This window comes from Chinchilla lanigera, unplaced genomic scaffold (assembly GCF_000276665.1).
Source record: "Chinchilla lanigera isolate Chin_1 unplaced genomic scaffold, ChiLan1.0 scaffold00085, whole genome shotgun sequence".
NCBI classification, from domain to species: domain Eukaryota; kingdom Metazoa; phylum Chordata; class Mammalia; order Rodentia; family Chinchillidae; genus Chinchilla; species Chinchilla lanigera.
The window spans coordinates 4,034,038-4,061,555 of NW_004955486.1; the positions used below are offsets into that span (position 1 = coordinate 4,034,038).

General features: G+C 60.0%; 1 protein-coding gene and 1 long non-coding RNA gene across 4 annotated transcripts in view; one reads left to right on the top strand and one right to left on the bottom strand.

Annotated features, from left to right (window-relative positions):
• Spsb1 (splA/ryanodine receptor domain and SOCS box containing 1) overlaps positions 1 to 27,074 on the bottom strand; it is a 38,805-nt gene extending 11,731 nt beyond the window's left edge. The window contains exon 1 of one of the 3 annotated variants that reach the window (XM_005404042.2): positions 27,053 to 27,074. The gene's annotated coding sequence lies outside the window, so the exon portion shown is untranslated. Of the gene's footprint in view, positions 1 to 7,764; positions 7,874 to 7,915; positions 8,020 to 27,052 lie in introns of those variants that run through there. The other 2 variants (XM_005404041.2, XM_005404040.2) reach the window with 2 other exon arrangements.
• Positions 26,427 to 27,518, top strand: part of LOC106146614 — a 3,923-nt gene continuing 2,831 nt past the window's right edge. The window contains exon 1 of the long non-coding RNA XR_001231138.1: positions 26,427 to 27,021. This is a non-coding gene — a long non-coding RNA (uncharacterized LOC106146614). The remainder of the gene's footprint in view (positions 27,022 to 27,518) is intronic.

The window sequence follows — 27,518 nt, forward strand, 5'->3', positions numbered from 1 at the left end:
CCCCCGCTCCCCACTGCTGCCCCATGGAGTCCCCAGGGTCACCAAGCACCTCCTGGTTCACACCTGCCTCAGGAGGGGTGGCCTGAGCTCCAAGAACCCACCGGAAATTTGGTCCTGGCCTGGGCACGGGAGGGGCTCCCCGAGCTCTCGTCCTGCTGCGACCGCAGCCCGGTCCGGTGCAGGCCTTCTGGGGCGGGAGAAGCAAAGCACCTTGCAGACCAAGCTCCCTCCAGCTCCTCCCGCTCCTCAGCCCAGACACGATCAGGACCCCTAGGGCAGGAGGAGCAGGGGCCTGCACCGTGAGGGCTGAGGGCGCACGGTGAGCTGGGAGCGGCAGCACCACACAAGGCAGAGGCAGGCGTGAGGCCGTGTACACCGGCGTGGTGGGGGAGAGCATGCGGGGACCCTCGGGGTCAACAGAGGAGACGTGGGGCCGCCTGACGGGACAGTCCTCTCGGCGCTCGGGTGGCACGTGGCAGCCGGCGCTCATGCAGATGCCCCAGCCCCGCGCATCCTGAGCAAGGGTGCACGGCTGGGACCACACAGCCCTGGGGGATATCAACGCTGTAAAAACCAAACTGCCCAATCACTCTGACCGCTGGGGCTCTAAAGGGCTCTCCCGGGCGTGAGCTAAACCCCCAGCTGCCTCGGGGGCTGAGCCTGGGGTGTGAGGGAGGGAAGGTGTGTTCACTTTGAACACTTCTTGAGTTGGACAAAAATTTAAAGCACATGTATTACTTAAGGTGTGAGTTTTGAGCACATAAAAGAGAACTGAAGGCTGAAAGGCGTTCACAGAACACACGGCATCCCAAGAGCAAGTCACTGCCGGGGCGACCCGCTGCCTCTCCGCCGCGCCACGCACCCAGCAAGCGCGGGGCGGACGTCACGCAGGGCGTCTTCTGCTGCGCCCGTGCAGGGCTGCCGCTGTCGCCCGTCCACGATGGGCAGAGGGGCAGACAGTGAAAGGACAGACTTGGGGGAAGCTCTGTGCCGTCCCGAACGGGAACATTATTCCATCATGATTTTTCTATGACTTCCAGGTACACTCTTTCTACACCACTCATCTGTCCACCAGCCAAAGCCCGGCTTCCCCGTCCTGCAGCCCAGCAGGACGAGGATCTTGGGGCAGCCTGGAGGGCAGGACGGCCTCCTCGAGGTTCTGCCAGGACAGCCTGGCCACCTGCTTGAAACCCGTGACGCTCCTCAATGACAGCCGCAGCCCTGTGGGCCTCGCCTGCCCCCGTGAGCTTTCCGCCCAGCTGCAACGTCCTTTTAGCTCTGCCGTCTGTATCTTTTGTGGGTGACAGCGCCAAGATGGCCGGGACCCAACGGGACGCACACCCACCTCCCAGAGCACACCGGACCCCGAGAAACCACTGTGTTGAGCCTGGCTGGGAACATGTTGAGGATGGGGAACAAGGTAACCTATATAAAGCCGCCTTTCACCTGAAGAGCAAACACGCCCCCCGCCCGAAGGCCTTCCCCGCCTCACACAGCCAGGGCTGCAGCCCAGGATTCGGTGAGACATGCCCCCGCAGTCTGTTATTAAGTCAGCACCGCCTGCGGCCTGACTGGACAGCACTCACCCACGGGCCTAGGTGCTGCCGGCTAATTACGGTTGGGGGCTCCCTCAGCCCGTGGGGCACAGGCGCAGGAATGCACTTGGTGGTACAGTGAGATCGCTCAGGTTGCGCACTGAGCAAGTCCGGTCATGGAGCCCCAGGTAGGACTCATGTCTTGTGGATAAACCCCACACCCCAACTGCCCACTTGAGAGGGACATGGAGAGAAGTCTCTGCCTTGAGAACCAACAACGAGGATTGGACCTTTCTGGAAAGTTCTGACAAGTGACTTTGGAGAGAAAATCCCACACAGTCCAGAGCGTTAGCTTTTGACCTCAAAAAACCAAAAAATGCACCTGCCACCAACACCTACGGAAGGACACAGATTACTCACGGCCCTTTCAGAAAGGGCCCGGATGAGCTGCACTGAGCCCCTGGGAAACAGGCGTGACATTCATACAGAGACTGAAAATTAAAAGGAGAAGTCACCGCGGCAGCCTGGGTACGGCAGGGAGGGCGTGGCCTGGGGCTCCTCCGGACGAACAGCTGGGTTCCTGAGGGCCCCAGGGACACACAGGACCTCGCCCAAAGGCCACCCAGGCAGCACGGGTACCTTGGGTACCCGTGGGGTCCTGGACAGTGGGGACAGAATCCAGACTGTGACTGCGACCCTGCTGGCCTGCGGGTGGACATCTGTCCCCGGTGGGTGTGCCTGGTTCCCTGGGCCTGGGGTCCCAGCAGTGGGTGCAGGAGAAGGGTGTGGGACGAGCACTCCGGGGCGTGTGCTCAGCCACGCATTGCCATGGTCGGGGCGTCTCGGAGGGGGCAGGGGACAGACAGGGCCCTGGACACTGCAGACCCTCCAAACCCAAGATTCAGTCCTGGAAAGCTCTTTGATCGGCAGGAGCCCCCGACATCTTGGGGTGGAGGCTGTAGGGCTGACCCCATAACGGGGCTCAAGAGGGGTCTCAAAGCCAGGTCCCCAGACAGGGCTGTGACACCCCGGCACTGTGAGGGTGCAGATTCTGGGTTCCTGGAGACCTTTGGAACCAGCAGCTGGGGCAGCGCCAGCAGCTGCACCCTGATGAGCCCGCGGGAGGTTAGGACAGTGTTTAAAGGAATTACAGTGCGACCTTTTGGGGTCCCAAATCCATCTTGAATGAAAGCCGCCAGGCTTGCCCTTATTCTGCCTTAAAAAACAAAAATACAACCAACTTCGGTTCTACCCGGAGATGAACATTTTTGGGGTACAGGTCTTGCTGTGCATTCCAGGCTGTCCTCAGACTCACTACGTAGCCCAGGCTGTCTTTGCACTTGCAGTGATCCTCCTGTCTCAGCCTCCTGAGTGTTGGGATTACAGGTGTGCACCTCCATGCCCAGCTGGAACTATTTCAACTGTCATGTGTGCTCCTAAGAGCCTCAGTACAGAAATGTATACAGTGTAAGTTAAGGTGGTCAAAGCACCTCCTCCCACTGCCTCCAGCCACCCACAGGGACAGGTGCACAGCCCTTCCAGGCCGCTCCGGTGCCTGTGTGAGTGTGGACACGGGAGGATAGCAAAACTCCACACCACACCTGCTCTCCAGCTTGCTTCTCCCTAGGACACATGGACTGCACATCAATATTTTGCGTTAGTGGTTGCGTAATATTCCACTGCCGCCATTGTCACAGTTTTGGTGATGTCCCCTACGGGTGGATAGGTGAACTGTTTGTGAGGACACTCGTGTGTGGGGTTAAGAATTTCCTGATACCAGGATGGCCTAAAGCCATGCCTTTCTGTTTAGTTTCCAGCTACTTCTCTGACCCTCAGAATTGAGATCTCGGAACCACCCACCCCACTGTCCACTTCCACTCCTGCAGAGGAAAAGCGAGTGTCCCCCGCCCGCCCCTGGCTTTCCCGCCCATCACCACTGGCCGTGCTGTCTGTGGAGCTGGCTGGCCTGAGCTTTGTCCCCTGGGCCACAGCCAAGAACGTGGGAAGGGCAGTAAGAGGGACTGGGCAGTATGTTGGTTGTGCAACTGAGTCACCATCTCTGGGGAGACCTCACGGAACACAGCAGGCTGCTGGGGGACTGGCGAATCTCGGGGCCTCCAACGTGGCTGGGAGCAGAGGGACTTTAAAACTTCCATGTTCCTGACCTTCCTCCTCCAAGCCCATCAGCCCAGAAAGTTCTGAACGTACTGCAGGTCCTGCAGCTCTGAAGGTGGCAGATGACTGAATCCTGAACTTCCAGGCAAGCGGAAGGGTCTCAGGGTCAGGCTGGTCACAGGCAGGAGAAGGCAGGGAGAGAAGAAGTGGCCTGGCAGCCAGAGCCTGGATGGAGTATTACTCAGCTGTCAAAAATGCTACTGGATCATTGAACACAGGTGAGGACAAAGACCCGCAAGGACAAGGACAAAAGGCGGGACTGTGTCTGCCTCGAGATTAAAACCTGGAAAACGTGAAAGGGCGAATGAAATGCCACCGGTTTACACTGACGTGCCTGCGTTTCCCTGCCTCTTAAACGTCTTCACTTTTTCCTCATCATTGTTATGAGAAATAAAGGGATGGGTGCAGTGTCATCCATGCTGAGCACGCCGCAGTCGCAAGGGCAGCGGGCAACTACCCAGCTGTGAGACAAATGAAACACATCTGGGGCTGCCCTGCTTTCTGCCACCAGGAAATTGTCCCCGCCGCCCAGACCTTGCTCGCGCCCTCTGCAAGGACCTGGGGTCTGGCTGCCAGCGATGACATCACACGGCGGAGCTCGGGCCACGCAGCTGCGGGGGACGCACTGCCACGGGGGATGCGTGCTCAGGGACGGGCTGGTGCGCTCTCACGGGCCTGTCACTCACAGCCTGGCGCACAGCCCTCGGCCCTCGGGCCAGGTGCCACGGTCCCCACAGCCCCTTCAGGCAGGGTGGCGCAGGCAATACACAGAAAGGTGCGTCATCAGGGCCACACTTGGGGCTGCTCTTCCCACCCCAGGCGTCCCTGCAAGGCCCCAACGGGCCAGCGTGGGCCCCACAGGCCTGTTTTGGTCCCCAGCTCCTCAGCGGCTAGACCGTTCAGGGACTCAGGTTCCAGGGCCACTGCGGTCAGGAGCAGAGGGCTCTCGACAACCGAAGAGAGCAGGGGGTGAAAGAAGGCGGGAGGGGAGGCTTCCCGACGCAGGGACACGGGGACGGAGACCCGGGGGAGGGCCAAAGAAAAGCAAGCGAATGCAGACCCGGGCCACAAGGGCCGGTCAGTGACAGTCCGCATAAGAGCACAGTGGACGGAAGGTTTCCCTCCGCCTGGTGAGGCGGTGGCCGAGGTCACTCCGCAGCGAAGTGCACTGCAGGGCGACGGTGGACGGGTCAGCCGCTACGACCGCACCTGGTGCACAACGCTGGGCACATCACGGCGCCCCGGTCTGTGCATTCACTCCACTGTGCTCACCACTGTTGCTCCAGCGCGCACCCCTCCTGTGCAGGGAAAGATCATGGAAGACAGTGCTGCGTGCTGCCAGCAGCAGCCTCACACACCTCGGCTCTGCTCAATCCCACAACTCATCTTAAGGCCACGGGCAGAGGGTAACCCGAGCCACCTGGGTTTGCTTGTGTGTGCTCTGATGCTTGCGTGATGACTAAACCACTTAGCAAGGCACTCCTCAGCCTACAGCCTGTTAGTAAGGGACACATGACTGAATTCCAGGGGAAAAGCAGACAGAACAGGGTGTGCAAAGGCCCTGGGGCAGAACAGCAAAGAATCCATCTGGCTGCTGAACTGAGAGCTGTTCAGAACCTGCTGGCGGCCAGGAGGGATGTGGGGAGACCAGCAAGGGAGGTGATGCAGGGCATAGCCTGGACCTGGGGCCGGCAGAAGCAGCAGGACCCAAGATGTGACCTGGACCAACTGTATGCCATCGGTGATGCCGTCACCTGTTAAGGAAGACACTGCCGATTGAACTCAGTGCAGCACCCCATGAGATGGAGGCGCCGTCCATGAGGTGCTTGCTGGGTCCTCCCTACAGAGACAGCTGGGTCAGCTGCAAAACTTGAGGCCGGGCACAGCAGGACTACCTGTCAGTTCCCCAGGCTCTGGCTTGACACCTCCCGTGTGGCACTGTCAGAGGTGACACGTCTTCTGCACGCCCGACTTGGGTAGTGCTCACTGGGTGAGAACAAAGCTCCTCAGATTTGTACAGCCGTCTCTGGGGGATGTGGTGGGTACCCCAACGCTGCACCCACGCTGGGCATGCTGGGGGAACCTGGGCAATGTGGGTGGGGCATAATCCTGCTAAGATGGAGGAGATGTGCCCTGTGGAGCTGGGGTACGCGGTTCCACTTCACCTCCACAGCAGGGTGGCCTTGGGCAAGGTCCTGCCAGCCCCGGGTCCTTCCTCCATCGAAAGGGGGGAGGAGGATGGTCCGGCCACCCGGTCAGCTTAAGGGTAAGACGGGACCCTCAGAGCTTAGCTTCGGCAAACAGCACGCACTACTGATGCGCTCATAATTTAGAGGCGCAGGGAAAAGAGGAGGGAGGGAGACGGAGGGGAAACGGGTTTCCTAGGGCTCCTGGTGATAGCAACCAGCCACAAAACTCCCAGGCTCAGCCGTCTCTGCCAGGAACAGCGGCCGGGAGGCGCGGTGGTGTAGCTCTGGGGCCACCTCTTGCCATTTTGAGCTCACTGGGGTGACAGAGGTCCCTGCAGGAAGCCCTCAGGTACTGTGGCCCCCGCTGGGACGGCCTGACTCTGCCCGGTGCCTCCTGGGTCTGTGTCCTGCGGACAGCGGTGGTGGGGGTCCCCTGGGTAGGGAGCAGCGGCCCTCCCCCTGCTCGCCTCGCTGGGCTTGGGGAGGTCTCTCCGCACAGCCGCCTGGATCTGGGACAGCTGTCCCATTCATCAGTTCTTGAGAATACACAAGAAAAAAGGGGAAGTGCAGAAAGGGAAATCGGCCCAATGTGCACGACGGGCTGGTCTCGGGGGCCAATGGGGCAGAGGAGGAGGAGCCAGGAGGAGCACAAGAGGGTCCCAGTGCCACCCTGGAAACACACAGTGGCCCAGGATTGGCCATGGGCCCTCAGGCCCCGCCCCTGGGGACACAGCGGACCCCAACACTTGGCAGAGCTGTGACATCAGACGGGCTGCTTTGGAAAGGTATTTCCTCTGAAAGCTGGTCTTCCCATTCAATACGGACGCAGCTGAGACCTTCCTGGACAGGCCTCTGTCCCCCACCTCCCCTGGGGGGCTGGCACCTCACAGCAGGCAGCTCGACCTCCGACCTGGCACAGCCCGCCGACACACACACTTTGGGGGGAAGATCGCAGTCCTCTCGCGCGAACCCCTCTCTCTCTGCCCCGGCCCCCTAGTTTCCGTTCCCATATCAGAGGCGCCTCTTTTCTGCTGAGACTGCGAGACCTGCCAGCAGCACGCGCCGCCCCGCCGGGACCCGAGTTTTCGCAACCCAGCGCCTCGCTCCACCGTATCCCTCGCGCCATGAATCACGGAGGTTTAATGGGATCGGCAGCTGGGCTGGCTGCAGCACTCCGTGAGAACTTGCCCCAGCCCCACCCCGGCCCGGCTGACTGACAGCTCGCTCTCCAGGCCCCAAACAGAAAACCAGAGGCGTGGAGCCTGTATGTGCAGCAGTCAGCTCCTTCCCAGTCCCTTCAGGGTGAGGGGACAGGCACCCGCCCTGCCTGCAGTGGTGACAGGGCCGCCCGAGGGCCAGCAGCACGTGCCCTACCCAGGAGCTTGCTGCAGACTCTCAGGCCCTGGCCCCGTGTCCCAAAGGCACTGGCCCTGACCCAGGTGACCCAATGGGGGGGAAGCACCTGGCGCTGTCAGGGCGGGGCCTCCTGGGATATGGGCAGACCAAGAGGAGGGGCCGCTCTGTGTACCGGGGTCCCAGGTCAGGTCCCTGTCCCCCACTGGACCCGCAGACATGGGTGGCACACAACTAGGCCGTGATTCCCTCATCCAGCCTGAGGTCACCTGGCATCTGGGAGGACAAAGGCGCAGTGACCGCCCTCAGAGCATAGCTCTTCACAGGTGCCCCTCAGCCCACCATGCTCAGAGGAGCCCTCCGCCTAACAGCCCTTGACACCAGTTCGCCGGCCAGCCCTGACCCCCCAGCCAGAGCCCTTGCGCCCGGTCGGCCCAGCTCCTCCTGCATGCAGCCCTCCCTGTTGCCCAGCACCTCCCCCCACGTCGTCGCCTCCTCTGTCCTGGGGTTACCTCTGCACCCTGCGTCCTGCCCAGCTTCGGGTAAGGGGACCGTCACTCAGCCGTCAGTCAGCCTCGAGCCCTGGCTGAAGTCAACCATCCCGCCCATGACCCGCCCCCACGGCGCTGGCTAGCGAGTGGCCTCAGTCTCCCAGACACCTACTGGGGAATCTGGAGTTCTGGAATGTTCCTCGCAAGTGCCGGGGGACAGAGCCAGGAGAAGAGCCCAGGGTCCTCCCCTCTGGGACATCGGAGAGGGCGGAGGCAGCTCAGGACCAGCTTGTCCTCTGTGCCCTGCCGCTCGCAGGTCCCCAGGCTCCCGGCCAGGTTGGAGGAGCGCTGGCCCCAGCCTGCTGGCTGTCACCAAGGGGAAGCGGCCCTTGGTTACCACTGGCCGAACACAGAGCAAAACAAACACTGGAGGCCGCGCAGGCCTGGCTCCGCGCTGCTGGGAACAATTACAGGGCCGCGGCCACGGAGCCTCACGGCCTCCGAGAGGGGGGCCGCTGTGGAGCTCAGGGCCCTCAGACCCAGAGAAAGCAGGGAGACGGAGCTGGCGTGGAGGCCCCGGCGAGGGCAGAATCACGGCTGACCCCGGGTTCCATGCCAAGGTCTCGCAGCTTTCATCCCCGCGCCTGGCAGGTGTGGAGGTGTCAGACGCCTGTGACACCCCAGAAAGGGGTCACTGAGACCTCCGCCCAGGGCCAAGCAGAGGGTGGCGTGACCAGCTCTCTGTCCCCCAAGCAACTGTCACCAGGCACCCAGGGGAAAGTGCTCCCCTCCAGACGCAGCCAGGACAGCGGCCCCCAAGCCCCAGCACATTGGGAACCCCCAGGGTCAGGTACCTGTTCCCCGGGCCAGGGTCCCTCCTGGGCAGGGGAATCCACAGCCAGGACCTGGAGGCCCCGTGGGCAGCAGGTCCAAGCCCCCTACACACAGAAGGCGCCACCAGGTCACCTGTGTGGCTCTGCTAAGTCACCCCCGGCCCCACCTCAGCACGTGGGTCGCAGGCTGGGGGAGGGGCGGGAAGGAGGCCGGAGCGGGAGGCTGCAGGGCTGAGCTCCAGGGGCAGTCGGGACTGCGCCCCAGAGTGGTGGAGACTCGGCCCCCAGGACCGAGAGGAGAGCAGAAGGGAGGACAGAGCCAGAGCCAGCCTTGTGCTGCTCCCCACAAACTCCACCAGGGATTCCGGTCCCCAAACCAGGGGGTCTTTGAGTTAAAGCAAATTAACAACCTCACTGAGCAGCTGGGCTGGCAGCTGGCGGCTACAAGGACTTGCCGCTCTGTCGGGGCAGGGGACCTGCCGTGGAGTGATCCTCCACTTCAAACTTCTCAGTCTTTTCCTGAGAGGGGCTGGCGGGTCCCACCCACCCTGTCCCATTGTCGCAGATGAGTAGCTGGGAAGCTGAGTAGCTGGAGCTAAGAGCAGGGTCACAGTCTCTAACCCTGACGCTGACGATGTGCTGGGAATTCACATGGTACATTTCCGGGACAACTAGACAGAAACTACCGGAAAGCCCCTCTCCCTCTCCTTTTGCCCCAGGCTGATGCAGAGGTTTCTGGGAATGCCAGGGCATTCAACGCAATAATACCCTGAGAGCGAGCTGGAAACATGGTCTGGAGCCAGACGGCACGGGCCCCACGCCACAGCAGGGAGCCAGGACCTGGGCACTTGGAGCAGCCCCTGGTGGAGACCTGCAGGGACCAGATGGGGAGAGAACACTGCAGGACGCTTCCTCCACGGGGCCGTGCACCCCCGCGCTTCCGGAGGGGGACTGGAGGCAGTGTCCACAGAGAGCCAACATCCCCGTCTTCCCCCGGGGTGGTTACAGCTCCGCTGCTCCTGCAAAGGGCAGTGACGGCAGCTGTTCGCAGAACACAGCAAGGAGCCCTTGGGGGCCTCCAAGTGGGGGGCCGGCCTGTGTAGGAGGCGGTCCCCAAACATTTGCTTGAAGGCGTCAGAAAACACGCGGATGTCCTTCAGGTTTCTTTCTGTCTCCTCTGGTCCCTCCTGTTTCCCACCTTCAACGGCTTTCTTTCTTCTCATTCGTTCCCTTGGGGGACGTAGGTCAGCAAGCAGGAAGGAGGATTTAGGAAACGTCTGCCGGGTGCACGGAAAGGTTGTGACCCGAGACACACACTTCAGGAGTACGAGAGAGCACCGTGCACTTTTCCACCTGCAAAAACGTGAAGACCAAGTACCGGCTCCGGAAGACCGCGGAGAGGCGTGAAGAATATAATGCATCCCAGTGAGGTGCCCGGCACGTCCCAGCACCTTATAGGTCCTCCAGTAACGCCCAGGGCTTGCACAGCTCTGCGTGATACTCACTGGCACACAGGATGGTGGCTGTCATCGTTATTGTTCACGTGACACCCAGGGGTCAAACCCTACTGCCAAGTATCACCTTCTAGCCACTGATCAAGGGACATTGCTTCAAAGCACAAAGATGCCTTAAAGATCGGGCAATCGGAGTGCTCCGTTTTGTGGAATGGTGCAGCCCCTTCGGAGAACAGTACGGAAGCTCCTGGTAAGAACTCAGAATTACCGTCCGACCAGCAGCTCCACTTGGGGGAACACATCCCACAGAAGTCAAAGCAGGAGCCAGAGCCAATATTTGTGCGTTCGTGTTCACTGCAGCAGTTCGTGTTCACGGTAGCTGAAGGCAGAAGCCGCCCAAGTGCTCTCAGGTGACTGGATGGGTGACCAAAATTGGTACACACACAAAGAGACATACATCAGGCCCGCGAGGACATTCTGACACCTGTCACAACACTGGTGACCCTCAGGTCAGTTTGCAAAGGGAAATAAGTCACAGAAAGACAAAGGCTATAGGATTCCACTTCTCTGACGCCCCTGGAATGGTCAGATTCACAGAGGGGACAGCAGCACAGATGCCACCAGGGCTTGAGGGGAGGGGTGGGGAGTCTGTGTGTCAGGAGAGTTGCAGCTGGAGAGGATGAGACAGCCCTGAGGTGGACGTGGGGTCGGAAGCACAGCAGTGTGAATCCACTTAGTGCCCTTTTATGTGGTATTTTTGAGACAGGGTCTCGCTATGCAGTTCAGGTTGGCCTAAAACTCACTTTGCAGCCCAGGAGGGCCTCGACACTGGCAGAGATCCTCCTGCCTCAGCCTCCCGAGTGCTGGGATTATAGCCATGTGCCACCACACCTGGCCTGAACGGACTCTAGAAAGTGCTTCAAATGGCAATTTTTATGTTGAACGTATCTGCCACAATTAAGAGAGTGCTTTGCTTTATATGAAAAGAAAAGAAAAACCAGAGGCACAGAGAAGTCACTAGAAGAGGGGCCCCTCTATCCTGAGGCTGCTGAACAAGTGCTGAGCACTACTGGGAAATGGGCTGATTGTCCCAGCCTGCCTCCCTCTGCCTCTTTAGTGTGATCTACAGCCACGGCTGCCCCTCCCGTTCCCCCAGGAGCCACGCTGGAGGGGACGGTCAGCCCCAGAGTCACCAAGTTTGGTGATAGCTGCCTTGGGCCTCTCTGCAACCCCTCTGCCTTTCAGTGGAGTGTGAGAGAGGCCGCTCCTACTCCCTGGCTACTTCTGAGTCCCGTCCACATGGCTGAGGCCCCCGAGGCAGGCACGGTCACCATCCACTCGCACTGGGCACCCCAGCAAGCTGACAAGGACACGGAGTGAGCAGGCGGTAGAAGGGACTTGAAAAAGCAGATCCCACGCCCCAGCAGCTACGAAGCTGCAACGCGCTGCTGTCCAGGAAGCGACCCGAGTCTCCCAGGCCCCAGCGCTGCCTCTGGAGCCAGGCACTGAACAGAGCAGAGTGAGGGTGTCCCAAGGAAGGTGGCTCCCGCACACCCCTCCCCACCAGCGCCCAGCCTGTATAGCCACGTCTTGGTCGCCTGGGGACAGCCGAGGCCCACGCGGCCCACAGGAGCTCAGCCAACACCCGCTGGTGAGGACCCGTGAGGTCACAGCTGAGACGCCCTCTCCTGCTGCCACACTTCCAGTGGCCCCACCCCGCCCAAGCCCATCAGGCCCAGCCCCTGTAGGGAACGGGCTCTTCCAAGGCTGAGAACTCCCGTTCCATCAAGCTAATGGCCTCAGAAAGAGCATCCTCTGCGCTTCTCAGCCGCATCTGAAAATACCACACGCGGCCTTGCATCGGGCGCTCCCTTGTCGCCGTGACCCACGGTCCTCACTCTCCAGGCCGTGCCAGCTCCTCCGCCCCTCGCTCACGGGTGGCCTCGGCCTCCCTTCTGGCCTCCTCTGCTCTCTGGCTCCAGGCCACGTCTCCTCTGAACCTGCTGTGCCCCTCAAACGGCATCTCTCGGGAACCCCCGCAGACTGCGCATCTGCCGCCTCCACCCTCAGGCTCCCGGTCACGAAGATCCAAACCCTCGCCTCCCCGGGCCGGCCCTTCGTGGCCTCCTCAAGAGCACTGCACTGCGGCGCTGCTCTGCCACCCAGACCACTGCCGCTTGCAAGGCTGGTGCAGGAGCCTGCAGACCGGCTCACCCCGAGCCAGTCTTGGTCCCATTCACCCTGGATCCGACTCGGCACATAATGAAATGCCTAGAGGATGTAGACAGCTGACTCAGAGAAACAGTAAACGCAAACAGCAAATGCCGTAAACGGCGCTGAGACGATGTTCAACCTCACGAGCGGACAGAGGAACACAGAACTGAAGCAGTAACAGGGCATCACCTCGCACCCCCAGAGCCCATCAGCCCTCCCGCTGCAGGGAGGGAGCCAGGGAGAAACCACGGCGACCTCCGAGGGCTCCGGGGGCGGCTGGGGCAGCAGATGAAGGTGGGAGCCTCTAAACAGACATTGGCACCTCCAAGGGACATGTGTTCACAGCTGGGCAAATGGGAAGGCACAGAACTAGCCCGCGTGTATCGTTTTTCAATGAAAGGTTTACGTATTTATTTTAAAGTGTGCTAGAAGCACATCCACAAACCAAAACAGGACATGGCGAGCATCAGCAAGGGTGTGGAGGGACTGGAGGCCGGCGCCTCGCTCGAGGGATGTGCAATGGGGCGGGGCTGTGGCGAGCAGCAGCGCTTCCTCACAGAACTCAGAGCGTCACGTGACCCCTGGACTCCACTTCTGGGCATGTGCCCTGCAGAATGGACACAGGGTCTCAGAGAGAGATCTGCACACCTGTGTCCTCAGCAGCATCAGTCCCAGCAGACAGAAAGGACTCAGGGGTCCATGGGTGAATGAGCAGATTAAATAAAAGCTCTATAGTCACACAATGGGACACAGTTCAGCTTTAAAAAGGAAGCTCCAGGAGGCGAAGGCAGGAAGCTTCCAGTTTGAGCCCCGCCTGGACAACTTAGGGACACAGCAAGTGTCTCAAAATAAAAAGTGAAAGAAGTGCTGGGGGTATAGCTCGGCGTGAAGGTTTTAATCTCTAGTACCACCCCCCCAAAAATAAATAAAATTTAAAAGGAAATTGTAACATGCGCTACAGCACAAAGGAACCTTGAAGATATTTATGCTAAGCAAAGCAAGCCAGTCACAACAGGACGAACGCAATCTGCTTCCACTCCTACAGGCCCCTAGAGGAGCCAGATTCAGAGACGGACAGTGGCGGGGCAGCTCTAGGAGCTGAGGGCTGGGAACAGGAAGTGTTTAATGGGCCCCGAACTTCAGGTGTGCGACATGAAAGGCATCCCGGCCTGCACAGAGGTGCGAGCGCACTTACCCCTGCTGAGCTGCCCGTGTGAAGCTAGTAAATCTCACATTTGTGTCTACTTTGTCACCCTCTTTTTTAAAAGGACAGAACATGCTTCAGGTTACCGCCCAGTCGGAAGGGAGAGAGGAGGGGAGACCGGAGACGGTGGCAGCTCGCAGCAGCCGAGGGCTCCCGGCCAAGTCGTGAGCACTCCGGTGCCCGGCATGAGCGCTGTCAGGATGGCTGCTGGGGACTGAACCCACGGCCTCACGTGGTAGACGAGGGATGCGTCTCTACCCGAGGGACATTCCCAGCTTGGCTGCGGAGGGATGCGCATACCCGTGGCCTCAGCAGCTCCAATCCCGGCAGACAGAAAGGACTCGGGGGGTCCATGGGTGAATGAGCAGATTAAACAAAAACTCTACAGTCGCACAATGGTCACTCGAGGTGGTAGGATGCCCGGCGATTTGTGCGTCTTTATATTTACATCTACAAATATTCACACAAGACCCGTATAAATATTTACATATAGCAACCACTCTCAGTCCTCACCAAGAAAGTCACGTACAGAAAAGGACAAAGGTTGAAAACACCAAACACCTGTTTTGTTTTGTTTTGTTTTGTTTTGTGATACTAGGGATTAAACTCTGTGCCTTCATACCGAAACCCATCCCCAGCCCTTTTTCATTTTGACAGACAGTCTCCATAACTGCTAAGCTGCCCAGGTTGGGATCCAACTTGCCTCAGCCTCCCAGAAGGACAGAACTACAAGCCCGTCCAGCCCGCTGCACTGCAGGACGGCTTTCCTGGCTCCTCACTGGCTCTAACCACCCGCCTCACGCACCCGGAAGGCCACCACCCCCAGAACCTCAGGGCCCCGGGACTCACTCTCACCTGACCCACACGGCTCACCAACCCCGAGATGCGCTTCAGTCCCGAGCTCCCACGGGACCCTGGAACAAAGCCCCGAGGGGCTCCTGTTTATAGCCGCCGATGTCCAGCAGACTACACTGAGGAAAGATGCTGCGTGCGCACTGAACTCAGGGACCCACGGGCGGGCGGGGGCGGCTGCTCCTGTCCGTGGCCACCACCCTGGGGAAGCTCCGCACTGGCTGTCCCATCCCCCGCAGCAACTGCCCCTGGGCTCTAGGAACCAACTCCGAAGGCCCCAAATGCTTCCAAGTCCAGAGTTTTGAGAATAAAATGAGCCAGACATCTCTGTAGATCTCCAACTCCGCACATCCTTGCCCAAGCCCCGCGAGCCCGGGGCCTGGTGGTGGCCCCGCCTGTGATGAGAGGTCTCCCAGCCTCTGGGCCCCTCCCAGCTGTGAGCCCCACCCCGACACACACCTGCGCTTGCTGCCTCCCTCCGAGCCGCTCCCCTCCCTCCTGACACCTGTCACTGCCCTTCGCCGCCTGCGTGAAGTCTTAGGCCAGCGGAGCTCTCTGCGCTGTCTGCGGCCTCTGCCGCCTCTGCCTCCGTCTCTGTCTCCCGCACCATGGGCCCTGCGGCAGGGTGCCCGGTCCTGACCAAGGCTCAGCTGCCGCAGCCCTTGTGCTGGGCACACATGGCGGCACTGAGGCCCCTTGCAGCCTCCTCGTGGGTCCCACCCCCGCCACAGCCCTGAAGCCCAGCAATGGCGGGGCCACAACTAGAAGGGGGAGGTTCCGGCTGGACACCTGTGCCAGGGTTGAGCAGGTCACACGGCTGGGGGCGCAGTGCTAAGGCAGGGTGCTGCTTGGCTTCTCACAGTGCCGCCAAGGCCCCGGCTGGAGAGCAGGGGCTGAGAAAGCCCGAGGCCGGGGAAGATGTAGACCAAGGATTGGGTGCTCTGGGGACACAAACCATGATGGGGCCCAAAGCACAGCCTGGAACTAACACCCAGGACCCCACCAGGAGGGAGGTGCCCACCCCAACGCCATCCCAGCCCTCTGGGTACCCCTGATGGAGAGACAGTGGCCTCTGCGCCTAAGGTTCCCCATCTGTGAAATAAAGAGCCAAAGGGCTATCAGCTCTTCCCAGGTGGGATACACGATCTTTAAGGCCCTGAGAAAACATTCATGAAACATCTGACCCCCTCCTAGAGAGTCCCAAAGCCAGCAGCACCTTTTAAAGGCTCTGACAAGTCCTGCAGAGCAAAAACTCACAGGTTCTGTTCAATGCCAGGGTTTCCCAAGTCGGAGGAGAAGAGGAGTTTTTTCAGAAGCCCATCTCTGCCCAATACCCAGAGAGATGCCCCCCTCACAACACCCCACACAACACCCCTCCATGTTCACCAGGCATAAAGGAGGAGGTGCTTGGCGTGCTGCAGAGCATGATGTCAAGAGCCCTCTGTCCATCTGTTCCCATGCACTCTGTGGGATCCATGCCACGGCCCAGCCCCTCACAGTGCAGCTCTGGCAGAATCCTGTTCATACACCCAGGCTCAGAGGCTGGCGCTGTGAAGAACCCAAGACTGGTTTCGAAGCCCACTGAGGTCTCCCCTCTTTTTAAAATTAAATTAAGAAACTATTTTGTAGACAATAATATGTAAAATGATAACCATCGATAATTTCCTACCATTTTGTCTGTAATTTGCTAAGTCCCCCCTATTATTATGTTATCCTTCTTTTATTCTTTAAAATAAAAAAAAAATAAAATAAAAAAAATAAAATTAAATTAATTTTTTTTTTCTTTAGAGGTACTTAAGATTGAACCCAGCACCTTTGCACTGAGCTACATCTCCAGCCCTTTTTTGTTTTATTTTGAGACAGGGCCTCACTAAGTTGCTAAGTTGCCCAGGCCGGGCTCAAATTTCCATCCTCCTGCCTCAGCCTCCCAGAGTGCTGGGATCACAGGCATATACCACCACACCCACTGGGTCCGTCCTCTTTGACTAGACCAAGGCTGGGCAAATGATGTCCCATGGGCCAAGCCTGACCCACTGTCTACTTCTGTAAATAAAGTTTTATTGGCACACAGCCAGGCACACGGCAGAGGTGGGCAGCTCCAACACACACCATGAGGCTCCAAAGCCTAGGGACTCACCCTGTGGTCCAGAGAACTTGCTAGACCTGGTTGGGACCTCAGGAAATGGCCAAACCACTCCCACACCCCACTGCCCAGGCCCAGACTCCTGGAGAAGACAACGCATCCAAGGACATGGAGAAGAGCCAGGGTGCCACTGTGTCCCCAGCCCCCTGGGCCCCCAAGGATGCCCGCCCCCACACAGACCCAAGACCAGAGTGCCGTGCGCGGCACAGTTTACCGGCCTTTCTCAGTTTTGCACCTTGCTGGTGAGCAGTCACCTGAAAGCCCGTTTCCCCCCAAAGACTAGAGTGTGCCTGCATCACACGCAACCAGGGTGCATCGACAGGCCCAGGGCACCAGGAAACGCACCCCAAACAGAAATTAGCTGGGCGGAGAGAGAAACAAAGCAGTGCTCTCTCCCCACACCTGGCGCGTCATCCTGTGAGAGCCTGAGGGAGTGGACGGCCACCCTGCACCCTTGCTGCGCTGCCCAGGCACAGGGTCCTACAGCACAGGCCTGGGGACAGTGGGGGACAGGAGCCAGGTGGCCCCAGGCCTGGAAGGCTGGACAAGGCCACAGGCTGGAAGGGAAGGACTAGGGACCCCCCAGAGAAGGTGCCAGCTGCCCCTGTGCTGCCTCGGTGTCCATGGGGATTTCTGTGTTTTGAGCAGAGGCAGAAAGTCTTTCCAATGAAACCACCGCAGACTAAACCAAAGGAGGAGGAAAGCCCCCGGGGAACGGCGCTTCCCGCTCTGCTGGCTGCCGATCCAGCCGCTGTTTATCTCCAGGGACCCTGGGCCCCAGGGGCTCCTTTGGGGACAGCGGGCATGGGCAGCCGTGGCAGTGCCCCGGCCTCTCAGGGCTCTCAAACCTGCCCCCCAGCTGGATTGTCCCCAGCTGCCCCACAGGGGGATCCTTCATCACCCAAGAGACTTCCTGTGAGCACTAAGGCCCAGCCAGCAAAGACGGAGAGCAAACCCTGCCCTGCAAGGACACCCCCCGACCCCTCAGTGGCAAAGCCGGCCTGGCCACACACCTGGGGGACAGAAGTGCAGGAGGGGGCCAGTCTCCTGGCCTCAGGGCCCCCAGACCCTGTCCCTGCCTCCCGACCTCGCCTCGATCCTGACAGCAAGAGAACTTCGGGGGACTTGCAGGACAAGGGGCAGGGACAAGCATCTTCTCTTTTCATGTAGAGACAAGATTTGCTGAACTGTCTGTGCTGCCACCCTCCTGCCTCAGCCTCTCAGGTTGCTGGTTTCCTGCACTGCCACACCTGGCTTTCCCTCCAACCTCAATCCCAGGGATCTTCACTTCAGCCCAGGGAGCCAGACCACTCACACAGGAAGGCAGCTCGGCAACCGCTTTTAGAAACACGGCTATGTGCCTGCGCCAAATGAGCCCTGCCAGCCGCACCAGCACCTCAGAGGGGCAGCGGGCACAGCTGCTCTGGTTGGGTGCTGAGGTCCAGCTAATGACAGGTTCCACCCTGACACCCAACGTGGCCATGCCTCCCAAGGAGAGGGCTGGAGGGCGGCCAGAGCTCAGGCAGCCCGCGGCAGAACACAGCCGGTGAGGGTGGGAAGGAGGGGTCCAGGGCCAGGCTCTAAGCGGAGCCCTCTCTTGTGTCGTCACAGTGCCCTCCCAGGGGACCGTTCCTGCTCAGAACCCTTCGGTGGCATCCACGAAACATGCAGCTCACCCACCAGGCACCTGCTACGTACCAGGCACAGGCAAGGGCAGGGGTCAAGGTCATGCATACAAAAGCACGGCGTGACCGGGTTCTACCTTTGCCCCTCTGCGCTTTCCTGCCGCTGCCCTTGCTGACAAGATACTCGGCCACCCTGAGCGAAAGCTCACCGTGTCCTTAACCTCAGGACGGCTTCTTATCATCTGCGCCCATCCCCCCACCACACTGTCCAGCCCCCCACTTAAAGCTACTTTTAAAAAGCCCGATCCCCACATGGAATCTCTGTGTGTCCCAAGCCCTCTGCTTGTGCTGGACACAAAGCCTGGGAACCCAGGGCTCCCCTTATCTGCCATCAGCCTCTGCTGAGGTCACACCTGAGGTCCCTCCCACCACCACCATACCGTGTGGCAGATGCGCCCTGCCCCAGCGCCCTGTGCTGCTTGTGGGGTCACCCATGCTTACTGGTCACATGCATCAGACCACCAGTCCCCCTAGGACAACAGGTGCTCCACAAGGGCAAGGACCTGGGTCTCACGTACCGCTGTGTGTCAGGACCCAGCAGGGTACACAGCACATAGTAGATACTCAATAAACACCTGGTGGACCAGCGAGTGGCCCTTTCAGTCCACACTGCCACCTTCTGCCAAGACACTGCTCTAGGGAAGAAGACTCCAGAGCCTCCTCAACCACGCCGCCTTCCTGAAGAATGACCAGGCATCTGTCTGTCTGTCTGTCCCTGGCTGGCTTCCTTCTCCCGATCCAAACCTCAGTCCTCAAGTGAGGCCAGAGCTCACTTGCCCCAGGGGTCAGGACCAGCCAGTCCCCAAAGGCAGGAGCAGCCATGGCCTCTCCCATCTGCCAGCCCACGAGACCAGCATCCCCGCTCCTGCCCCACTTGATTTTCTAAGAACCTCCATCTGGTCGGGACCCAACCATACCAGCCCCGTGGCGGGGAGAATAGACTTCTTGTCCCAGACGTGACCATCTGGCCTGGCGTCAGCTCCAAGAAGTCAGGGGTCACGAGAGTGACCACTGCAGCACGCTGTGGCTGGGAGGCCGTCACACCCTTCCCGGGGCGTCTGGGCACCAGGGCCACACACAAAGTTTCTTTTATGGAACAAGGCAGGCCGGGCGTTGGCAGACTCCACGGTAGGGAAACCCAGGTTTGGGTTTTCTCTGAGGCACAACAAGCTTTTGTCTCAACTCCCGCCTTGTCCCCACCCAACAGCACCCCCCCAGCGAGTACAGAGTCCAGGACCCCCAGCCCTGCCAAGTGGAGCCTTCTGCAGCTGGCCACAAGGGGACACTGTCAAGGACAGCAAGGCATGGGCAGCCAGGCACCAGATGCCCTGTTCTGTGGCGCTCTGCTGTGACACCACTGCTGTGGGCATAGCAGGTCCTTCCTGAGCTTCTGGTGGTGACCGTGGAGGTATCAGTATCAGTCAGCTTCCTCATCGCTGGCACAAAGTACCCAACACTTTGTGGAGGGGGGGTTTAATCTGGCTTATGGTTTCAGGGGGTTCAGACCATGGTCGGCTGCTTCAAGGCAGGAGCATCATGGCGGAAGGGCGTGGTGGAGCAAAGCTGCGCAGTTCCAGGTGGCTGGAAGCTGAGCAGGGAACAGTGCCAGGGAGGAAGGGGCCAGGGACCTGACACAGACCCCTACAGTCATGCCTCCATGCCCACCCACCTCGGCACATGCAGCAGTGGGCTCCACTAATCCCCTCAGCGGTTCCCAAGGCGTCACCCTGACAGTTACACTTAGGAATCTCAGCCGGTTCCCCAGAAACTGCCCACTATAGGCTTTTGGTGCCCAAAGACACAAGCAAGGACAGCAAGTGCGAGAAAGGAGCCACCTCCCTGGACAGAGATGGCCTGGCAGTCCTGTCTCTGCTCCATTCACACCTGGATTCCATGAAGGTTACTAAGCTGCCCCTTGAGCATGGCGCTCCAGGGATGGACAAGGAGAACCCGGCCACTACCACCTCTGATCTCCCCAGCAAGTGTCTCGCAGATCCACTATGATCTCTGCCCACAGCCCCAGGGACAGCTTGGGGACTAGCCAGGGGAGAAATGCAAAAACCCCAGTGATTCCACAGAAGGCGAAGGCCTGGGGGGCTGAGGCCCGCCACCAGCCGTCCCGGGCCACAGCCCAGCAGGAACTTGTCTGCTTCACCCAGACACTCAGGCCACCAGCCTGGCCCACACACACCATGAGACGACCGCTCGGGCGGAAGGTCCCGAGTTCGGATTTCCCCTTTCCAACATGGCAGAGGGGAGGAGGCGCTGGAGGAAGGTGCGTCCAGGGGGGCCGCAGCTGGGGTGGCGAAGTCCTTGAAGGCCAGAGCTGGGAAGAGGTGGCCGCCCAGGCCCTCCACAGCCAGCATCAAAGAGTGACAGCCAGACACTGTCACCGCGGGGAAGGTCACACGCAGGTCAGTGCTGGCGGCACGGGAAGGGAGTGACCTATTTCCAAGCCCCATTCAGGAACCTCCAAGCAAGCACAGACGTCTGACACGCCAGACAACAAAGGGAAGGGTCTGGGACGCGCACCAGGAAGGCGGGTGTGGAGGGCCGGGGTGTCTGGTGACCTAATGCGGCGCTTCCTCCTGCAGACCATCAGCAGGGCCGGGCCAGACCCGCGTCCTTCCCCGACACCTGTCGCTTGTGTGCCCGTTCTCTCGGCCTCCTGCCAATTTCCAGCCACAAAGAAACCAACAGGTGGTCACTGTCTCGGGACCCCTTAGGCACTGTCCTCCCCAGCTACCTCACCCTCTGTCCGGCAACCACACCATTTCTCATGAGATGTTGAAGAGTGTGCTCCGGCAAAGGAGCCTGGGCCCTCTTGGTCTATGTCCCCTGTCCATCACCCGTCAAGTCAGGACTTGAGGTTCCACTTGCTCAGAGCCCAGGGCATGATGGGACTCGGGCGGAGGGGTAGGTACTGGTCTCGACAGGAAGAAAAGGAGATCCTGGGGGAAACTTGCAACAGGGAGAGACGGACACAGCGCCTGTACGACCTGGCTGGGGTTCGAATCCCAGCTCTGGCCTGACCCAGCTCTGACCTGAGATTGTTCTGAGCCTCAGTTTCCCCACCTGCAAACCAGGAATAACCATCCCGTCCCAGAGGGACGATCTGAAGATGAGACAAGACAATGCTGCCCCCACTCCGCCCTGGGCCTGGTATGTGCCGAGTACTGGTTAGAGAACCTGGAAGATGGGCCCAACAGAAGAACAAGGACGCCTCCATCGCTAGGGCAAAACCCTGTGGGCTTGGGTGGTTGGTAATGAGCCCATCAAGCTCACGATGGATGGGAGCTCAGGGAGAGCAGGTATTCCAGCCATTCCCTATCCACCCTCCTGTCCCTCAGGACTTGGTCACGTGACCCGTCTCTCGCCACCTGTGCCAGAACCACGTCACAGGGACAATCAGGAGCACAGGAGAAAATGGTGACCTCACCAGCCTGCCACTCCCGCTGCTCACCGGCATCCCCAGCGCCTCTCACCCCTCTGGACAGGGTCCTCGGCCCGGGCCATGCTCCACGGTCCACGGTCCGAAGCCCTGGAGTGCAGAAACACTTCTGTCCGGGCACCCAGGTGGTGAACCCAGGTCAGGGTGGGCTTCGCTGGGGTCGTGTGGAGCAGCTCTCACCCAAGCTGAAGCGCGGGCCCTGTGCCTGCAGCCCCCGCCCCTGCCGGCCGGATACTTGGAATTCCACCGCGCACACACTCTCTCTTTGTGCACGGAGCTCGCTCGCAGCTCCTGCCGGGACCACGAACCCAGAAACCCGACCCTCTGGGGGCCGCTAAGCCCCAGGAATGCAAACGTTTAAGGCCGCCCACCCAGGCCGCCCCTGCAGACTAAACTAAGGTCTAAGGGCTTTTTTCAGCTCAGTGTTTTTGGGGAAATTTGTTGTTTTCTTTTTTTGAGGGGGTAGGAGGAGGAGGCTGACAGGAAATGGGACGATGTCCAGCACCTGTAATTACCCGCTGCCCCTTTCATCACAGTCCTTGGCAAAGTCTCTCCCGAGGCCTGGGCCTGAAGGCTGCAGTCAGGACTCAGGCATTCAGATGGGGAAGGGCCAGACAAGCGTAAGCGAAACGACTATTTTACTTTTTTGCAGTGCTGGGGATTAAACGCGGGGTCTTGGTGCTGAGGTACAGTCCTGGGTGTTTTTATTTTTCATTTTGAGACAGGGTCTTACTACATCTAAGTTGCCCAGGCTGCACTGGAACTTGTGACCTTCCTGCCTCAGCCTCCCAGGGATTAATTACAGGCATGTGCCACCATGCCTGGCTGAGATGCCTATTTTAAAAGGAGCAGGAGTCTTCCCTCGGAACGTGAGGGCTTCTATCCTTTCATGTCCAGAGTACATTACAGCCCCATCCCACTAACCTGGCCCCCAGCGAGGTTTCAGCCTGAAAGACACAGGTGACATAAATGAGAAGTCCCACAAGGGAACAAGAAACGCACAGCCCACCCTCAGCACACCTTTGAAAGGAAGGCTACGGCCGGCTGTGAACAGACATGATCCCACAGGGGACACACGACTGGGACAGGGTCAGCTGATTCAGGCTTCAGTCTGGCTGAGGACTCCAAACCCTGCCGTGTGCCAAGCACTGACCTAGGCATGGGGGCTGAGACCTAGGAGGGTGGAGCCCTATGATCTGTGAGTGGGTCAAAGGTGAGAGCTTTCTATCATCAGTGAGGAGGTGGCTAGGTTGTTCACCCACAAATCCACCCATCCACCCATCCACCTACCTACCCATTCACCCATCCATCTACCTACCCCATTCATCTACCCACACACCTACCTATCCACCCACCCACACACACATCCACCCACCCACACACATACCCACCCAGCCATCCACCCACCCTACCACCCATCCATCCACCCACCCATACACTCATCCATCCAGACTCCTACCTAGCACCCACCATGCTCCAGCCAGCATGCCAGGTGGGTATCTGGAACCCAACAGGGATCAACAAGGTCTGCCTGGAAAATGTTCCAGGAACACCCCGCCCCGCCGGACTCCTCACAAGCTGCATCCCCCTCCTTCAGCTCGCCCCTGCTCCATGGCCTGAAATACTTCATAACGGGAAGCCGGTGGTGGAGGTGCTCTTCCCGTGTGTACCAAGGAATAAATGAGATGCCCTGAACAAAGCAGCTACTATAAACACCCCACAACTGTGTGCAGGGGACGACAGGGCTCTCCTGGCCCTCAGGAGCCCCCAAGGCATGAGGGAGATGCGGGTGCCCCACATCTGCACACACCTAGGAGGCAAGTCCTCTGGAGGTTAGAGCCATCTGGCTCTGGTAGAGGAGGAGGCCATGCAGGTGGACGTGTCCAACACAAGGGGCGGTCCTGGCTGCAGGGACGAGAACAGCTAATTGTCACTCTCCGGTCTGTCTCCTTCCGGCTCCAGCCCCTTGCCTAGGACACTGTCTGGTGCTCACTCCAGAGCATCTATACACATCTGGAGGAGGAGGTGCCCGCCACACACTGAGGAGGGAGGAACTACAGCAGGGGGCGGGGGCTGAGAAGCCACACCAACCTGGACATCCAAGTCCCTGGCCGGGGAATCTGGCCCCCCGAGCAGGTACACCAGGCTGAACCCCAATCACTGGACCCAGCGGCCTCGGACCCAGGTGCCCGGCAGACAGGTGGCCAGCGTGGGCCAAGGCCCAGCCACTCTTTCAGGGATGTCTGGGTGGGGACAGTGAAGGCAGGCAGGTGGCTTTCCACCTGAAGCTGGCATGCAGTGGCCACAAAAACAGCAAAGAAGGCGCAGAGGTCGCTCAGAGCCACATAAAACCAATCACCCTGCGGACCTGTCCAGTCTCCGCTCTCCACCCTCCCGGCCACCTCTGAGTCCCCGCCCCTCCCCAGGGTGGATTCTCAGGGCTGCTCTGGTTCAGGCCCCGACACAACGTCAGCCACAGGTAGCCTGGGATGCACGCAGCATGGGGCCGCGCCGTGCTTCTCCAGCTCCTCTTGAAACCCAATGCAGGGCACCCCCAGCCCATGCCGGGGCCCCTTCTGCACACATCGCCATCACCCGCTCGTGTGACTGTCCACACCGCGGACAGCGAGTCCTCCGTGACAGGGACCCCATCTGGTCTGGCTGTGTGCCCAGAGGCCCTGATCGGCATGAACTCTGCCCAAACTGCTGACTGTATGAAAGAACAATTCTCTGACTGCCGAGCCTGCCTTCAGCCTGCCCTGCAGCAGTTCTGCAAGAGGACCTCACAGATGTGAAGCTTCCGGATGTGGAAACTGAGGCCCAAGGAGGCTAAAGAATGATCCAGGATCCAGGTGAAAGTACAGGGTATTCCCAGGATGCGCAGCCTGGGAGCAGAGGCAGGAGGGTGGCCCTGGGATGAAGAAGAGGTGGCAGGGAGCCCGATGGGCCACAAAGCAGGACACCACACTGCTGCCTGCTTGCTTGGTCCCCACACAGCCTGGAGGAGCTGTGCCCAGGAAGCGTCTACACAGCCAGGGGAAGGGGCAGAGGCCCAGTTATGCAGCAAGGGGAGAGATCGAGGCAGGGAGGCTCCATTACCCCCTGGCTGGGACATGGGGCATCTATGCCCCCTGGGTGCCCACATCCACCTCTACCCCTGCCTGCTCTCAGCCTGGGCACAGGAAGCACCAGCGCTCCAGGCTGCCTGGGAAAGTGATGGGGCACAGCTGCTTCCTGTCCCCACCTGGCCTGGCACAGCCCCCAGCTGTCCATCCCACTTCCGCTGGCTCCCGGGGACACAAGCCCCTCACGCACGCGCGCGTGCACGCGCACACACACATGCACGCACGCACACACAGGCGCGCTCGGGAGAAACAAGGCCGAGGAGGAATGAACGGCTCCCACCCAGGCAGCCAGGAAGCTGCAGGGCCTCACAAAGCAGATCAGCCCCTTCGCCACAGGAAACCAGCGACACACACCTTCGACACCGTCCTCCCGCCGGGCCTGAAAACCTCATCGCTCTCTTCCCACACTGGAGTCACACTGGCTTTGATGGTGACATGGGCTAGGCATTTGCTGGGTCTCCGGGTCCCAGCCACGCTCCTGCTGGGTCTGCCTCCTCACCACCTCCCATCGCCAGGAATCTCTCCCCGCTTCCCCTCCTCCTTGCTCTCAACTTCTCCCACAGCCCAAGCAAGGCCCAGCCTCCTCCAGGAAGCCCCCCAGATTCACAGCCAAGTAAACGCAGATCTGCGTCAAAACACTCCAGGGCCCTGCTGGCCTCTCCCCCCAGCGGCCCCTCTGACCTGGGGTTGCAGGGTTTGGGAGACCGGTGGGTATTAAGATCAGGATTAGGACCCTCCAGCATGTGGGCACCTGGGCTCAGGGTCCCAGCTGTTGGAAGGATGGTAACAGGCAGCCTGCTTCCATCCACGCTTAACCCCCATTTCACAGAGGAAAAGAGGCTCGGAAGGAAACACTACACTCAAGTACCAGGCTACAGCCACCAACTATGAGTCTTAAGCCAGACCCGGACCTGCCTCAGCCCCACACCCAGGCTGGACACGGTTCCCGGTGTGGCTGCTCACTTGGGAGAAGCAGCGCTGTCCTGAAGAAAGACGGCTATGATCCAGCACTCTGGGAGGCTGAGGCAGGAGGATCACAGGTTTAAGCTCAGCCTGGGCAACTTAGGGAGACCCTGTCTCAAAATGAAAACTAAAAATGGGCTGCAGATATAGCTCAGTGCAAAGGCCCTGAGTACCCCAGTATATAAAAAAAAACAACAAGAAGAGGAAGAGGAAGGGAGGAGGAAGAAAAGGAGGAGTCAAGCAGCCTGGCTGCACACAGACATGTCACTGAACCGCTGCCCACTCTGGGACGACAGGACACGCATGCTCAAGGGCACGGAGCCCCGCACGGGTCCTTTCAGGAGCCCCCACACCCCTGCCCTGCCCATCCATCAGGCCACAACGGCGAGCCTCCCCAGCCAGCAACAGAAGGGCTCTGCCCTTAGTGCAGGGTGCAGCGGAGGCCCCAGGGCTGCCCATCACCAACGCCGACATCCCCTGTGCGCGGCCAGCTCTCTGGGCCCCACGTGGGTGCTGCCATCACTTGGCTGGGCGTGTGCCAGAGGACACCTCACACCCACACGCACCCCACACTCCCCGCCCTGCCCCCCGGAAGCTGCCTCTCAGCCCTTCTGCAGAGGAGCCTAAGAGCGTCGCTGTCCCGTGTCCCCGGGGCACCGTGGCCAGGGCGGGGCGCTGTCTCACCTGGCACGGAGCCGGCTCTCTTTGCCCAGCGCCCCTCCCCCTGCCTGGCGAGGGCAGGGCTGAGCCGGAAAGAGCCCAAGGCGGGTGCTGTGGCTCCCGGGCAGCCTGGGGGCCGAGTGCGGCTCCCCACCGCCGACCTCTGGCACCTGGTCCTGCTTGTGAGTGACTAAGCGGTTTCTCCTCCGAGGTAGCTGTCTGCCAGGAGGCCCCACTGGCCGTGGAACTGCACCAGGATGCCCAGAGCTGCACGCGCAAAACCCGTAATTAGCGAGTCCCCTTCTTGGGAAAGAAAACCCCTCCATGTTTTGTTTTGTTTTATTTTCCCCTTAAATGAAACAAATCCACCCACGCAGTTACTGGAAACGCAAGCATGTGAAACTGAGCCGTTTGCAGAGAGAATTAGTCAGCAACCTTGTGCGCAGGGCGCTCTGGGAGGCGGGCCGCCCTGGCCCCTGAGGCTCCCCAGCCCGGAGGGGGACCAGGTGACTCTGACTTCCCAAAGGCCCACAGTGTCCTCCCAAGGCCAGGCGATGCCCCGGCAGGGGGTCACGTTTAGGGCACCCGGTGCCCAGGGCCAATTACCTGGCAGCGGATGGAGGGCTGCAGAGCGAAGGAGAGGCCTGAAGCCCTGGCTTGGAATCAACCTCACCTTCGCATCGCACCCCATGAGGTAGGGGAGCCCCTCCGGACTGCAGGCTTACCATCTGCAAAGCGGGGCGGGTGACAGAATACACTGGGTGTGTACGGTGTCGCCGGAATCACCAGCCATAATGTACCCACAGTGCTGCGCATGCGCGTCCTGAGGGCCATCGTGAAGGGCGGTCCCTGACTCCACGCCCTGAAGGCAGTGTGGGGACAGTGTGGCTGTCCCAGGGCTCTGTCTCCAGGGCGGCGTGGGCCTCCTGTCACAGTGGGATCTGCAGAGTTGGTTCCCAGCCTGCGTTTTACCCACAGTGCAGCCTGGTGAGGAGGTGGCCAGGGCAAGTGCCAGTGGGAAGGGGACCCAGGCCGCGTGCCCTGCCCTCCCGACCACGGTGGGAAAAGCAGATTCACCCCATAGGCGCTTCTTTTAAACCAGCACAGCGTTGTGACTTTAAAAACAAGCGCGCACCCCCACTGAATTATCCGGTCATTTTTCAAAAGGCCTGGATCCCTGGGCTTCTCTTA